The sequence below is a fragment of the Ranitomeya imitator genome, chromosome 4 (assembly GCF_032444005.1).
Source record: "Ranitomeya imitator isolate aRanImi1 chromosome 4, aRanImi1.pri, whole genome shotgun sequence".
NCBI classification, from domain to species: Eukaryota; Metazoa; Chordata; class Amphibia; order Anura; family Dendrobatidae; genus Ranitomeya; species Ranitomeya imitator.
The window spans coordinates 683,024,923-683,038,106 of NC_091285.1; the positions used below are offsets into that span (position 1 = coordinate 683,024,923).

General features: G+C 45.6%; 1 non-coding gene across 1 annotated transcript; it reads left to right on the forward strand.

Moving 5' to 3' along the window:
- Positions 1-11,746: 11,746 nt before the first annotated feature.
- Positions 11,747-11,831, forward strand: TRNAR-UCU (transfer RNA arginine (anticodon UCU)). Its single transcript is given in 2 exon segments — positions 11,747-11,783; positions 11,796-11,831. It is a non-coding gene; the product is annotated as a tRNA-Arg (tRNA).
- Positions 11,832-13,184: the final 1,353 nt, after the last annotated feature.

The window sequence follows — 13,184 nt, forward strand, 5'->3', positions numbered from 1 at the left end:
CAGAGAGGCCCGGTACCGAGAACTCGTGGCCCTGTGTCTGGGGGCGCTCCATATACTGTTGACCCTCAGGTGTAGGCTTATATATACTCTTGGCCCTCAGGTGTAGGCCTATATATACTCTTGGCCCTCAGATGTAGGCCTATATACACTCTTGGCCCTCAGGGGTAGGCCTATATATACTCTTGGCCCTCAGATGTAGGCCTATATATACTCTTGGCCCTCAGGTGTAGGCCTATATATACTCTTGGCCCTCAGATGTAGGCCTATATATACTCTTGGCCCTCAGGTGTAGGCCTATATATACTCTTGGCCCTCTGGTGTAGGCCTATATATACTCTTGGCCCTCAGGTGTAGGCTCATATATACTCTTGGCCCTCAGGTGTAGGCCTATATACACTCTTGGCCCTCAGGGGTAGGCCTATATATACTCTTGGCCCTCAGGTGTAGGCCTATATATACTCTTGGCCCTCAGATGTAGGCCTATATACACTCTTGGCCCTCAGGTGTAGGCCTATATATACTCTTGGCCCTCAGATGTAGGCCTATATACACTCTTGGCCCTCAGGGGTAGGCCTATATATACTCTTGGCCCTCAGGTGTAGGCCTATATATACTCTTGGCCCTCAGGTGTAGGCCTATATATACTCTTGGCCCTCAGATGTAGGCCTATATACACTATTGGCCCTCAGGTGTAGGCCTATATATACTCTTGGCCCTCAGATGTAGGCCTATATATACTCTTGGCCCTCAGGTGTAGGCCTATATATACTCTTGGCCCTCAGATGTAGGCCTATATACACTCTTGGCCCTCAGGAGTAGGCCTATATATACCCTTGGCCCTCAGATGTAGGGCTATATATACTCTTGGCCCTCAGGTGTAGGCCTATATATTCTCTTGGCCCTCAGGTGTAGGCCTATATATACTATTGGCCCTCAGGTGTAGGCCAATATATACTCTTGGCCCTCAGGTGTAGGCCTATATATACTCTTGGCCCTCCGGTGTAGGCCAATATATACTCTTGGCCCTCAGTTGTAGGCCTATATATACTCTTGGCCCTCAGATGTAGGCCTATATATACTCTTGGCCCTCAGGTGTAGGCCTATATATACTCTTGGCCCTCAGGTGTAGGCCTATATACTCTTGGCCCTCAGATGTAGGCCTATATATACTCTTGGCCCTCAGGTGTAGGCCTATATATACTCTTGGCCCTCAGGTGTAGGCCTATATATACTCTTGGCCCTCAGGTTTAGGCCTATATATACTCTTGGCCCTCAGGTGTAGGCCTATATATACTCTTGGCTCTCAGGTGTAGGCCTATATACTCTTAGCCCTCAGGTGTAGGCCAATATATACTCTTGGCCCTCAGGTGTAGGCCTATATATACTCTTGGCCCTCAGGTGTAGGACTATATATACTCTTGGCCCTCAGGTGTAGGCCTATATATACTCTTGGCCCTCAGGTGTAGGCCTATATATACTCTTGGCCCTCAGGTGTAGGCCTATATATACTCTTGGCCCTCAGGTGTAGGCCTATATACTCTTGGCCCTCAGGTGTAGGCCTATATATACTCTTGGCCCTCAGGTGTAGGCCTATATATACTCTTGGCCCTTAGGTGTAGGACTATATATACTCTTGGCCCTCAGGTTTAGGCCTATATATACTCTTGGCCCTCAGGTGTAGGCCTATAAATACTCTTGGCCCTCAGGTGTAGGCCTATATACTCTTGGCCCTCAGTTGTAGGCCTATATATACTCTTGGCCCTCAGGTTTAGGCCTATATATACTCTTGGCCCTCAGGTGTAGGCCTATATATACTCTTGGCTCTCAGGTGTAGGCCTATATACTCTTAGCCCCCAGGTGTAGGCCAATATACTGTATACTCTTGGCCCTCAGGTGTAGGCCTATATATACTCTTGGCCCTCAGGTGTAGGACTATATATACTCTTAGCCCTCAGGTGTAGGCCTATATATACTCTTGGCCCTCAGGTGTAGGCCTATATATACTCTTGGCCCTCAGGTGTAGGCCTATATATACTCTTGGCCCTCAGGTGTAGGCCTATATATACTCTTGGCCCTCAGGTTTAGGCCTATATATACTCTTGGCCCTCAGGTGTAGGCCTATATATACTCTTGGCTCTCAGGTGTAGGCCTATATACTGTTAGCCCTCAGGTGTAGGCCAATATATACTCTTGGCCCTCAGGTGTAGGCCTATATATACTCTTGGCCCTCAGGTGTAGGACTATATATACTCTTGGCCCTCAGGTGTAGGCCTATATACTCTTGGCCCTCAGGTGTAGGCCTATATATACTCTTGGCACTCAGGTGTAGGACTATATATACTCTTGGCCCTCAGGTGTAGGCCTATATATACTCTTGGCCCTCAAGTGTAGGCCTATATATACTCTTGGCCCTCAGGTGTAGGCCTATATACTCTTGGCCCTCAGGTGTAGGCTTATATATACTCTTGGCCCTCAGGTGTAGGCCTATATATACTCTTGGCCCTCAGGTGTAGGTCTATATACTCTTGGCCCTCAGGTGTAGGCCTATATATACTCTTGGCCCTCAGGTGTAGGCCTATATATACTCTTGGCCCTCAGATGTAGGCCTATATATACTCTTGGCCCTCAGGTGTAGGCCTATATATACTCTTGGCCCTCAGATGTAGGCCTATATATACTCTTGGCCCTCAGGTGTAGGCCTATATATACTCTTGGCCCTCAGATGTAGGCCTATATATACTCTTGGCCCTCAGGTGTAGGCCTATATATACTCTTGGCCCTCAGGTTTAGGCCTATATATACTCTTGGCCCTCAGGTGTAGGCCTATATATACTCTTGGCTCTCAGGTGTAGGCCTATATACTCTTAGCCCTCAGGTGTAGGCCAATATATACTCTTGGCCCTCAGGTGTAGGCCTATATATACTCTTGGCCCTCAGGTGTAGGCCTATATATACTCTTGGCCCTCAGATGTAGGCCTATATATACTCTTGGCCCTCAGTGGTAGGCCTATATATACTCTTGGCCCTCAGGTTTAGGCCTATATATACTCTTGGCCCTCAGGTGTAGGCCTATATATACTCTTGGCTCTCAGGTGTAGGCCTATATACTCTTAGCCCTCAGGTGTAGGCCAATATATACTCTTGGCCCTCAGGTGTAGGCCTATATATACTCTTGACCCTCAGGTGTAGGACTATATATACTCTTGGCCCTCAGGTGTAGGCCTATATATACTCTTGGCCCTCAGGTGTAGGCCTATATATACTCTTGGCCCTCAGGTGTAGGCCTATATATACTCTTGGCCCTCAGGTGTAGGCCTATATACTCTTGGTCCTCAGGTGTAGGCCTATATATACTCTTGGCCCTCAGGTGTAGGCCTATATATACTCTTGGCCCTCAGGTGTAGGCCTATATATACTCTTGGCCCTCAGGTGTAGGCCTATATATACTCTTGGCCCTCAGGTGTAGGCCTATATATACTCTTGGCCCTCAGGTGTAGGCCTATATATACTCTTGGCCCTCAGGTGTAGGCCTATATACTCTTGGCCCTCAGGTGTAGGCCTATATATACTCTTGGCCCTCAGGTTTAGGCCTATATATACTCTTGGCCCTCAGGTGTAGGCCTATATATACTCTTGGCCCTCAGATGTAGGCCTATATATACTCTTGGCCCTCAGGTGTAGGCCTATATATACTCTTGGCCCTCAGGTGTAGGCCTATATACTCTTGGCCCTCAGGTGTAGGCCTATTTATACTCTTGGCCCTCAGGTGTAGGCCTATATATACTCTTGGCCCTCAGGTGTAGGCCTATATATACTCTTGGCCCTCAGGTGTAGGCCTATATACTCTTGGCCCTCAGGTGTAGGCCTATATATACTCTTGGCCCTCAGGTGTAGGCCTATATATACTCTTGGCCCTCAGGTGTAGGCCTATATACTCTTGGCCCTCAGATGTAGGCCTATATATACTCTTGGCCCTCAGGTGTAGGCCTATATATACTCTTGGCCCTCAGGTGTAGGCCTATATATACTCTTGGCCCTCAGGTGTAGGCCTATATACTCTTGGCCCTCAGATGTAGGCCTATATATACTCTTGGCCCTCAGGTGTAGGCCTATATATACTCTTGGCCCTCAGATGTAGGCCTATATATACTCTTGGCCCTCAGGTGTAGGCCTATATATACTCTTGGCCCTTAGATGTAGGCCTATATATACTCTTGGCCCTCAGGTGTAGGCCTATATATACTCTTGGCCCTCAGGTGTAGGCCTATATATACTCTTGGCCCTCAGGTGTAGGCCTATATATACTCTTGGCCCTCAGGTTTAGGCCTATATATACTCTTGGCCCTCAGGTGTAGGCCTATATATTGTATACTCTTGGCCCTAAGGTGTAGGCCTATATACAGTGGGGCAAAAAAGTATTTAGTCAGTCAGCAATAGTGCAAGTTCCACCACTTAAAAAGATGAGAGGCGTCTGTAATTTACATCATAGGTAGACCTCAACTATGGGAGACAAACTGAGAAAAAAAAATCCAGAAAATCACATTGTCTGTTTTTTTAACATTTTATTTGCATATTATCGTGGAAAATAAGTATTTGGTCAGAAACAAACAATCAAGATTTCTGGCTCTCACAGACCTGTAACTTCTTCTTTAAGAGTCTCCTCTTTCCTCCACTCATTACCTGTAGTAATGGCACCTGTTTAAACTTGTTATCAGTATAAAAAGACACCTGTGCACACCCTCAAACAGTCTAACACCAAACTCCACTATTGTGAAGACCAAAGAGCTGTCAAAGGACACCAGAAACAAAATTGTAGCCCTGCACCAGGCTGGGAAGACTGAATCTGCAATAGCCAACCAGCTTGGAGTGAAGAAATCAACAGTGGGAGCAATAATTAGAAAATGGAAGACATACAAGACCACTGATAATCTCCCTCGATCTGGGGCTCCGCGCAAAATCCCACCCCGTGGGGTCAGAATGATCACAAGAACGGTGGGCAAAAATCCCAGAACCACGCGGGGGGACCTAGTGAATGAACTGCAGAGAGCTGGGACCAATGTAACAAGGCCTACCATAAGTAACACACTACGCCACCATGGACTCAGATCCTGCAGTGCCAGACGTGTCCCACTGCTTAAGCCAGTACATGTCCGGGCCCGTCTGAAGTTTGCTAGAGAGCATTTGAATGATCCAGAGGAGTTTTGGGAGAATGTCCTATGGTCTGATGAAACCAAACTGGAACTGTTTGGTAGAAACACAACTTGTCGTGTTTGGAGGAAAAAGAATACTGAGTTGCATCCATCAAACACCATACCTACTGTAAAGCATGGTGGTGGAAACATCATGCTTTGGGGCTGTTTCTCTGCAAAGGGGCCAGGACAACTGATCCGGGTACATGAAAGAATGAATGGGGCCATGTATCGTGAGATTTTGAGTGCAAACCTCCTTCCATCAGCAAGGGCATTGAAGATGAAACGTGGCTGGGTCTTTCAACATGACAATGATCCAAAGCACACCGCCAGGGCAACGAAGGAGTGGCTTCGTAAGAAGCATTTCAAGGTCCTGGAGTGGCCTAGCCAGTCTCCAGATCTCAACCCTATAGAAAACCTTTGGAGGGAGTTGAAAGTCCGTGTTGCCAAGCGAAAAGCCAAAAACATCACTGCTCTAGAGGAGATCTGCATGGAGGAATGGGCCAACATACCAACAACAGTGTGTGGCAACCTTGTGAGGACTTACAGAAAACGTTTGACCTCTGTCATTGCCAACAAAGGATATATTACAAAGTATTGAGATGAAATTTTGTTTCTGACCAAATACTTATTTTCCACCATAATATGCAAATAAAATGTTAAAAAAACAGACAATGTGATTTTCTGGATTTTTTTTTCTCAGTTTGTCTCCCATAGTTGAGGTCTACCTATGATGTAAATTACAGACGCCTCTCATCTTTTTAAGTGGTGGAACTTACACTATTGCTGACTGACTAAATACTTTTTTGCCCCACTGTATACTCTTGGCCCTCAGGTGTAGGCCTATATGCTCTTGGCCCTCAGGTGTAGGCCTATATATACTCTTGGCCCTCAGGTGTAGGCCTATATATACTCTTGGCCCTCAGGTGTAGGCCTATATATACTCTTGGCCCTCAGGTGTAGGACTATATATACTCTTGGCCCTCAGGTGTAGGCCTATATATACTCTTGGCCCTCAGGTGTAGGCCTATATATACTCTTGGCCCTCAGGTGTAGGCCTATATATACTCTTGGCCCTCAGGTGTAGGCCTATATACTCTTGGCCCTCAGGTGTAGGCCTATATATACTCTTGGCCCTCAGGTTTAGGCCTATATATACTCTTGGCCCTCAGGTGTAGGCCTATATATACTCTTGGCTCTCAGGTGTAGGCCTATATACTCTTAGCCCTCAGGTGTATGCCAATATATACTCTTGGCCCTCAGGTGTAGGCCTATATATACTCTTGGCCCTCAGGTGTAGGACTATATATACTCTTAGCCCTCAGGTGTAGGCCTATATATACTCTTGGCCCTCAGGTGTAGGCCTATATATACTCTTGGCCCTCAGGTGTAGGCCTATATATACTCTTGGCCCTCAGGTGTAGGCCTATATATACTCTTGGCCCTCAGGTTTAGGCCTATATATACTCTTGGCCCTCAGGTGTAGGCCTATATATACTCTTGGCTCTCAGGTGTAGGCCTATATACTCTTAGCCCTCAGGTGTAGGCCAATATATACTCTTGGCCCTCAGGTGTAGGCCTATATATACTCTTGGCCCTCAGGTGTAGGACTATATATACTCTTGGCCCTCAGGTGTAGGCCTATATACTCTTGGCCCTCAGGTGTAGGCCTATATATACTCTTGGCCCTCAGGTGTAGGCCTGTATATACTCTTGGCCCTCAGGTGTAGGCCTATATATACTCTTGGCCCTCAGGTGTAGGCCTATATGCTCTTGGCCCTCAGGTGTAGGCCTATTTATACTCTTGGCCCTCAGGTGTAGGCCTATATATACTCTTGGCCCTCAGGTGTAGGCCTATATATACTCTTGGCCCTCAGGTGTAGGCCTATATACTCTTGGCCCTCAGGTGTAGGCCTATATATACTCTTGGCCCTCAGGTGTAGGCCTATATATACTCTTGGCCCTCAGGTGTAGGCCTATATACTCTTGGCCCTCAGATGTAGGCCTATATATACTCTTGGCCCTCAGGTGTAGGCCTATATATATTCTTGGCCCTCAGATGTAGGCCTATATATACTCTTGGCCCTCAGGTGTAGGCCTATATATACTCTTGGCCCTTAGATGTAGGCCTATATATACTCTTGGCCCTCAGGTGTAGGCCTATATATACTCTTGGCCCTCAGGTGTAGGCCTATATATACTCTTGGCCCTCAGGTGTAGGCTTATATATACTCTTGGCCCTCAGGTGTAGGCTCATATATACTATTGGCCCTCAGGTGTAGGCCTATATAAACGCTTGGCCCTCAGGTATAGGCCTATATATACTCTTGGCCCTCAGATGTAGGCCTATATATACTCTTGGCCCTCAGATGTAGGCCTATATATACTCTTGGCCCTCAGATGTAGGCCTATATATTGTATACTCTTGGCCCTCAGGTGTAGGCCTATATATACTCTTGGCCCTCAGGTGTAGGCCTATATATACTCTTGGCCCTCAGGTGTAGGCTTATATATACTCTTGGCCCTCAGGTGTAGGCTCATATATACTATTGGCCCTCAGGTGTAGGCCTATATAAACGCTTGGCCCTCAGGTATAGGCCTATATATACTCTTGGCCCTCAGATGTAGGCCTATATATACTCTTGGCCATCAGGTGTAGGCCTATATATACTCTTGGCCCTCAGATGTAGGCCTATATATACTCTTGGCCCTCAGGTGTAGGCCTATATATACTCTTGGCCCTCAGGTGTAGGCCTATATACACTCTTGGCCCTCAGGGGTAGGCCTATATATACTCTTGGCCCTCAGGTGTAGGCCTATATATACTCTTGGCCCTCAGATGTAGGCCTATATACACTCTTGGCCCTCAGGTGTAGGCCTATATATACTCTTGGCCCTCAGATGTAGGCCTATATATACTCTTGGCCCTCAGGTGTAGGCCTATATATACTCTTGGCCCTCAGATGTAGGCCTATATATACTCTTGGCCCTCAGGTGTAGGCCTATATATACTCTTGGCCATCAGATGTAGGCCTATATACACTCTTGGCCCTCAGGGGTAGGCCTATATATACTCTTGGCCCTCAGATGTAGGCCTATATATACTCTTGGCCCTCAGGTGTAGGCCTATATATACTCTTGGCCCTCAGGTGTAGGCCTATATATACTCTTGGCCCTCAGGTGTAGGCCAATATATACTCTTGGCCCTCAGGTGTAGGCCTATATATACTCTTGGCCCTCAGGTGTAGGCCTATATACACTCTTGGCCCTCAGGGATAGGCCTATATATACTCTTGGCCCTCAGATGTAGGCCTATATATACTCTTGGCCCTCAGGTGTAAGTCTATATATACTCTTGGCCCTCAGGTGTAGGCCTATATATACTCTTGGCCCTCAGGTGTAGGCCAATATATACTCTTGCCCGTCAGGTGTAGGCCTATATATACTCTTGGCCCTCAGGTGTAGGCTCATATATACTCTTGGCCCTCAGGTGTAGGCTCATATATACTCTTGGCCCTCAGGTGTAGGCCTATATAAACTCTTGGCCCTCAGGTGTAGGCCTATATATACTCTTGGCCCTCAGATGTAGGACTATATACACTCTTGGCCCTCAGGGGTAGGCCTATATATACTCTTGGCCCTCAGATGTAGGCCTATATACACTCTTGGCCCTCAGGAGTAGGCCTATATATACTCTTGGCCCTCAGATGTAGGCCTATATATACTCTTGGCCCTCAGGTGTAGGCCTATATATTCTCTTGGCCCTCAGGTGTAGGCCTATATATACTCTTGGCCCTCAGGTGTAGGCCAATATATACTCTTGGCCCTCAGGTGTAGGCCTATATATACTCTTGGCCCTCCGGTGTAGGCCAATATATACTCTTGGCCCTCAGTTGTAGGCCTATATATACTCTTGGCCCTCAGATGTAGGCCTATATATACTCTTGGCCCTCAGGTGTAGGCCTATATATTCTCTTGGCCCTCAGGTGTAGGCCTATATATACTCTTGGCCCTCAGGTGTAGGCCAATATATACTCTTGGCCCTCAGGTGTAGGCCTATATATACTCTTGGCCCTCCGGTGTAGGCCAATATATACTCTTGGCCCTCAGTTGTAGGCCTATATATACTCTTGGCCCTCAGGTGTAGGCCTATATATACTCTTGGCCCTCAGGTGTAGGCCAATATATATTCTTGGCCCTCAGGTGTAGGCCTATATATACTCTTGGCCCTCAGGTGTAGGCCTATATATACTCATGGCCCTCAGGTGTAGGCCTATATATACTCTTGGCCCTCAGGTGTAGGCCTATATATACTCATGGCCCTCAGGTGTAGGCCTATATATACTCATGGCCCTCAGGTGTAGGCCAATATATACTCATGGCCCTCAGGTGTAGGCCTATATATACTCATGGCCCTCAGGTGTAGGCCAATATATACTCTTGGCCCTCAGGTGTAGGCCTATATATACTCTTGGCCCTCAGGTGTAGGCCTATATATACTCATGGCCCTCAGGTGTAGGCCTATATATACTCATGGCCCTCAGGTGTAGGCCAATATATACTCTTGGCCCTCAGGTGTAGGCCTATATATACTCTTGGCCCTCAGGTGTAGGCCTATATATACTCTTGGCCCTCAGGTTTAGGCCTATATATACTCTTGGCCCTCAGGTTTAGGCCTATATATACTCTTGGCCCTCAGGTGTAGGCCTATATATACTCTTGGCACTCAGGTTTAGGCCTATATATACTCTTGGCCCTCAAGTGTAGGCCTATATATACTCTTGGCCCTCAGGTGTAGGCCTATATACTCTTGGCCCTCAGGTGTAGGCCTATATACTCTTGGCCCTCAGGTGTAGGCCTATATATACTCTTGGCCCTCAGGTGTAGGCCTATATATACTCTTGGCCCTCAGGTTTAGGCCTATATATACTCTTGGCCCTCAGGTTTAGGCCTATATATACTCTTGGCCCTCAGGTGTAGGCCTATATATACTCTTGGCTCTCAGGTGTAGGCCTATATACTCTTAGCCCTCAGGTTTAGGCCTATATATACTCTTGGCCCTCAGGTGTAGGCCTATATACTCTTGGCCCTCAGGTGTAGGCCTATTTATACTCTTGGCCCTCAGGTGTAGGCCTATATATACTCTTGGCCCTCAGGTGTAGGCCTATATATACTATTGGCCCTCAGGTGTAGGCCTATATACTCTTGGCCCTCAGGTGTAGGCCTATATATACTCTTGGCCCTCAGGTGTAGGCCTATATATACTCTTGGCCATCAGGTGTAGGCCTATATATACTCTTGGCCCTTAGGTGTAGGCCTATATATACTCATGGCCCTGTTGAGAACAGAGAATATTTGAGAAATGTTATTGAGATGGAGGCTTCAGGAGGTGGTAAGGGTTTGAGTGTGAGCTTTGAAGGACAGGATCCAAGGTTACCCCGAGGCAGCTCACGTGAAAATCTTGGTAAATGATGAAGCAGTTAAAAGTGTTTGTTAAACGGTTTTTCTGGGCAAAAAGAAAGGCTTCACAGGTGCTTGAACTGGTTACCGGGAACCTTTCTTTTGACTAGACAACCCCAGGTAGTCACATGGGGATTTGACCGAGGTGGTGGAAGGTATGCTCCTTTCTCATACTCTAGCCATGATCCCTCATACCGTCCTCGGCACATAGGACACATAGGGACAAGTCTATAGTCCCCTCTATGTCCCCCTGCATTCTCAATAACAGGGCTTCTCAAACTGTGAAGCGCCCTCTAGATTTTCATAAAAGTAATCATATGCAGAAATTTTTTTTTTCGTCTTGAGAATTATTCTTTGCGTCTGGAGGAGAGAAGGTTTTTCCACCAACATAGAAGAGGATTCTTTACTGTTAGGGCAGTGAGAATCTGGAATTGCTTGCCTGAGGAGGTGGTGATGGCGAACTCAGTCGAGGGGTTCAAGAGAGGCCTGGATGTCTTCCTGGAGCAGAACAATATTGTATCATACAATTATTAGGTTCTGTAGAAGGACGTAGATCTGGGTATTTATTATGATGGAATATAGGCTGAACTGGATGGACAAATGTCTTTTTTCGGCCTTACTAACTATGTTACTATGTTACTATGTTACTATGTAGTTACTGCCGTAATCTTTTCACTTTGTGCTTGTTGTAATGTTATACTTATGTGAGGAAACAAAAAAGGAAAATTGAGAGATATTTTTCATTTGGACTTCTACTACAAAGGGTGAGGCCCACATATCTTCTTGGTATGGAGAGACCCAGTAGAAGAAATAGGAGAAGGTCTGCTCTGTGGGACAAGTTAGTGCTCAGCCCTCTCCAGAGAACTTCTCTGACTATCTCCACTGGGGCCTCAGCAACAAGTAACTGGAGCCTCACCATAGAGAACATGAGCAGGACTCTGGGAGGAGGGTTCAGGGCTCTGAGAAACTCTAACAACCTAGACAAGAGGAGGGAGAGGAGAGGAGGAAACACCTCCACCCTTACTCCACCCATGCTCCACCCTTGGGCAGGCCCAGCTCACTTCTTGAAGACCAGGCCAGGGAAAATTCATGTGACAGGCTCTGTGGCGCAATGGATAGCGCATTGGACTTCTAGCTGGTGCAGTGATTCAAAGGTTGTGGGTTCGAGTCCCACCAGAGTCGCTTTTTGTTACTCTTTCATCCTAGACATAGTAATATACACAGTAGAAGTCCGTGCAACAAGTAATATGCTGCACATCTACAAACTACAGACATACACGTATATAATATAATACATATACTACAGTTAGTAAGATATCACATAGTATACAGATGTATTATGCTAGAAACGGGACATAACTGACAGCTAATAGTATACTACACACGGTACAAAACCTACAGCTACTAAAATACTACACACAGTACATGAAATACAGCTAGTTATAGACTACACACAGTACATGAAATACAGCTATTATTATTATTATTTATTGTTATAGCGCCATTTATTCCATGGCGCTTTACATGTGAGGAGGGGTGTACATAATAAAAACAAGTACAATAATCTTAAACAATACAAGTCATAACTGATACAGGAGGAATGAGGACCCTGCCTGCGAAGGCTCACAATCTACAAGGGATGGGAGCTAGTAATATACTACACAGAGCACATGAAATACAGCTAGTAATATACAAAACACTGTACATAATCTACAGCTAGTAGTATACTACATACAGTACATAATAATAATAATAATCTTTATTTATATAGCGCCAACATATTCTGCAGCGCTTTACAGTTTAACAGTTTCAAACACAAAAGTCATAAGTAACAACGTACAGCTAGTAATATACTACACACAGTACATAACCTACAGCTAGTAATATACTACACACAGTACATAACCTACAGCTAGTTATATACTACACACAGTACATATCCTACAGCTAGTAATATACTACACACAGTACATATCCTACAGCTAGTAATATACTACACACAGTACATACCCTACAGCTAGTTATATACTAAACACAGTACATATCATACAGCTAGTAACATACTACACACAGTACATATCCTACAGCTAGTAACATACTACACACAGTACATATCCTACAGCTAGTAATATACTACACACAGTACATACCATACAGCTAGTAATATACTACACACAGTACATATCTTACAGCTAGTAATTTACTACACACAGTACATATCCTACAGCTAGTTATATACTACACACAGTACATATCCTACAGCTAGTAACATATCACACACAGTACATATCCTACAGCTAGTAACATACTACACACAGTACATACCCTACAGCTAGTAATATACTACACACAGTACATAACCTACAGCTAGTAATATACTACACACAGTACATATCCTACAGCTAGTTATATACTACACACAGTACATGAGCTACAGCTAGTAATATACTACACACATTACATATCCTGCAGCTAGTAATATACTACACACAGTACATACCTTACAGCTAGTAATATACTACACACAGTACATAT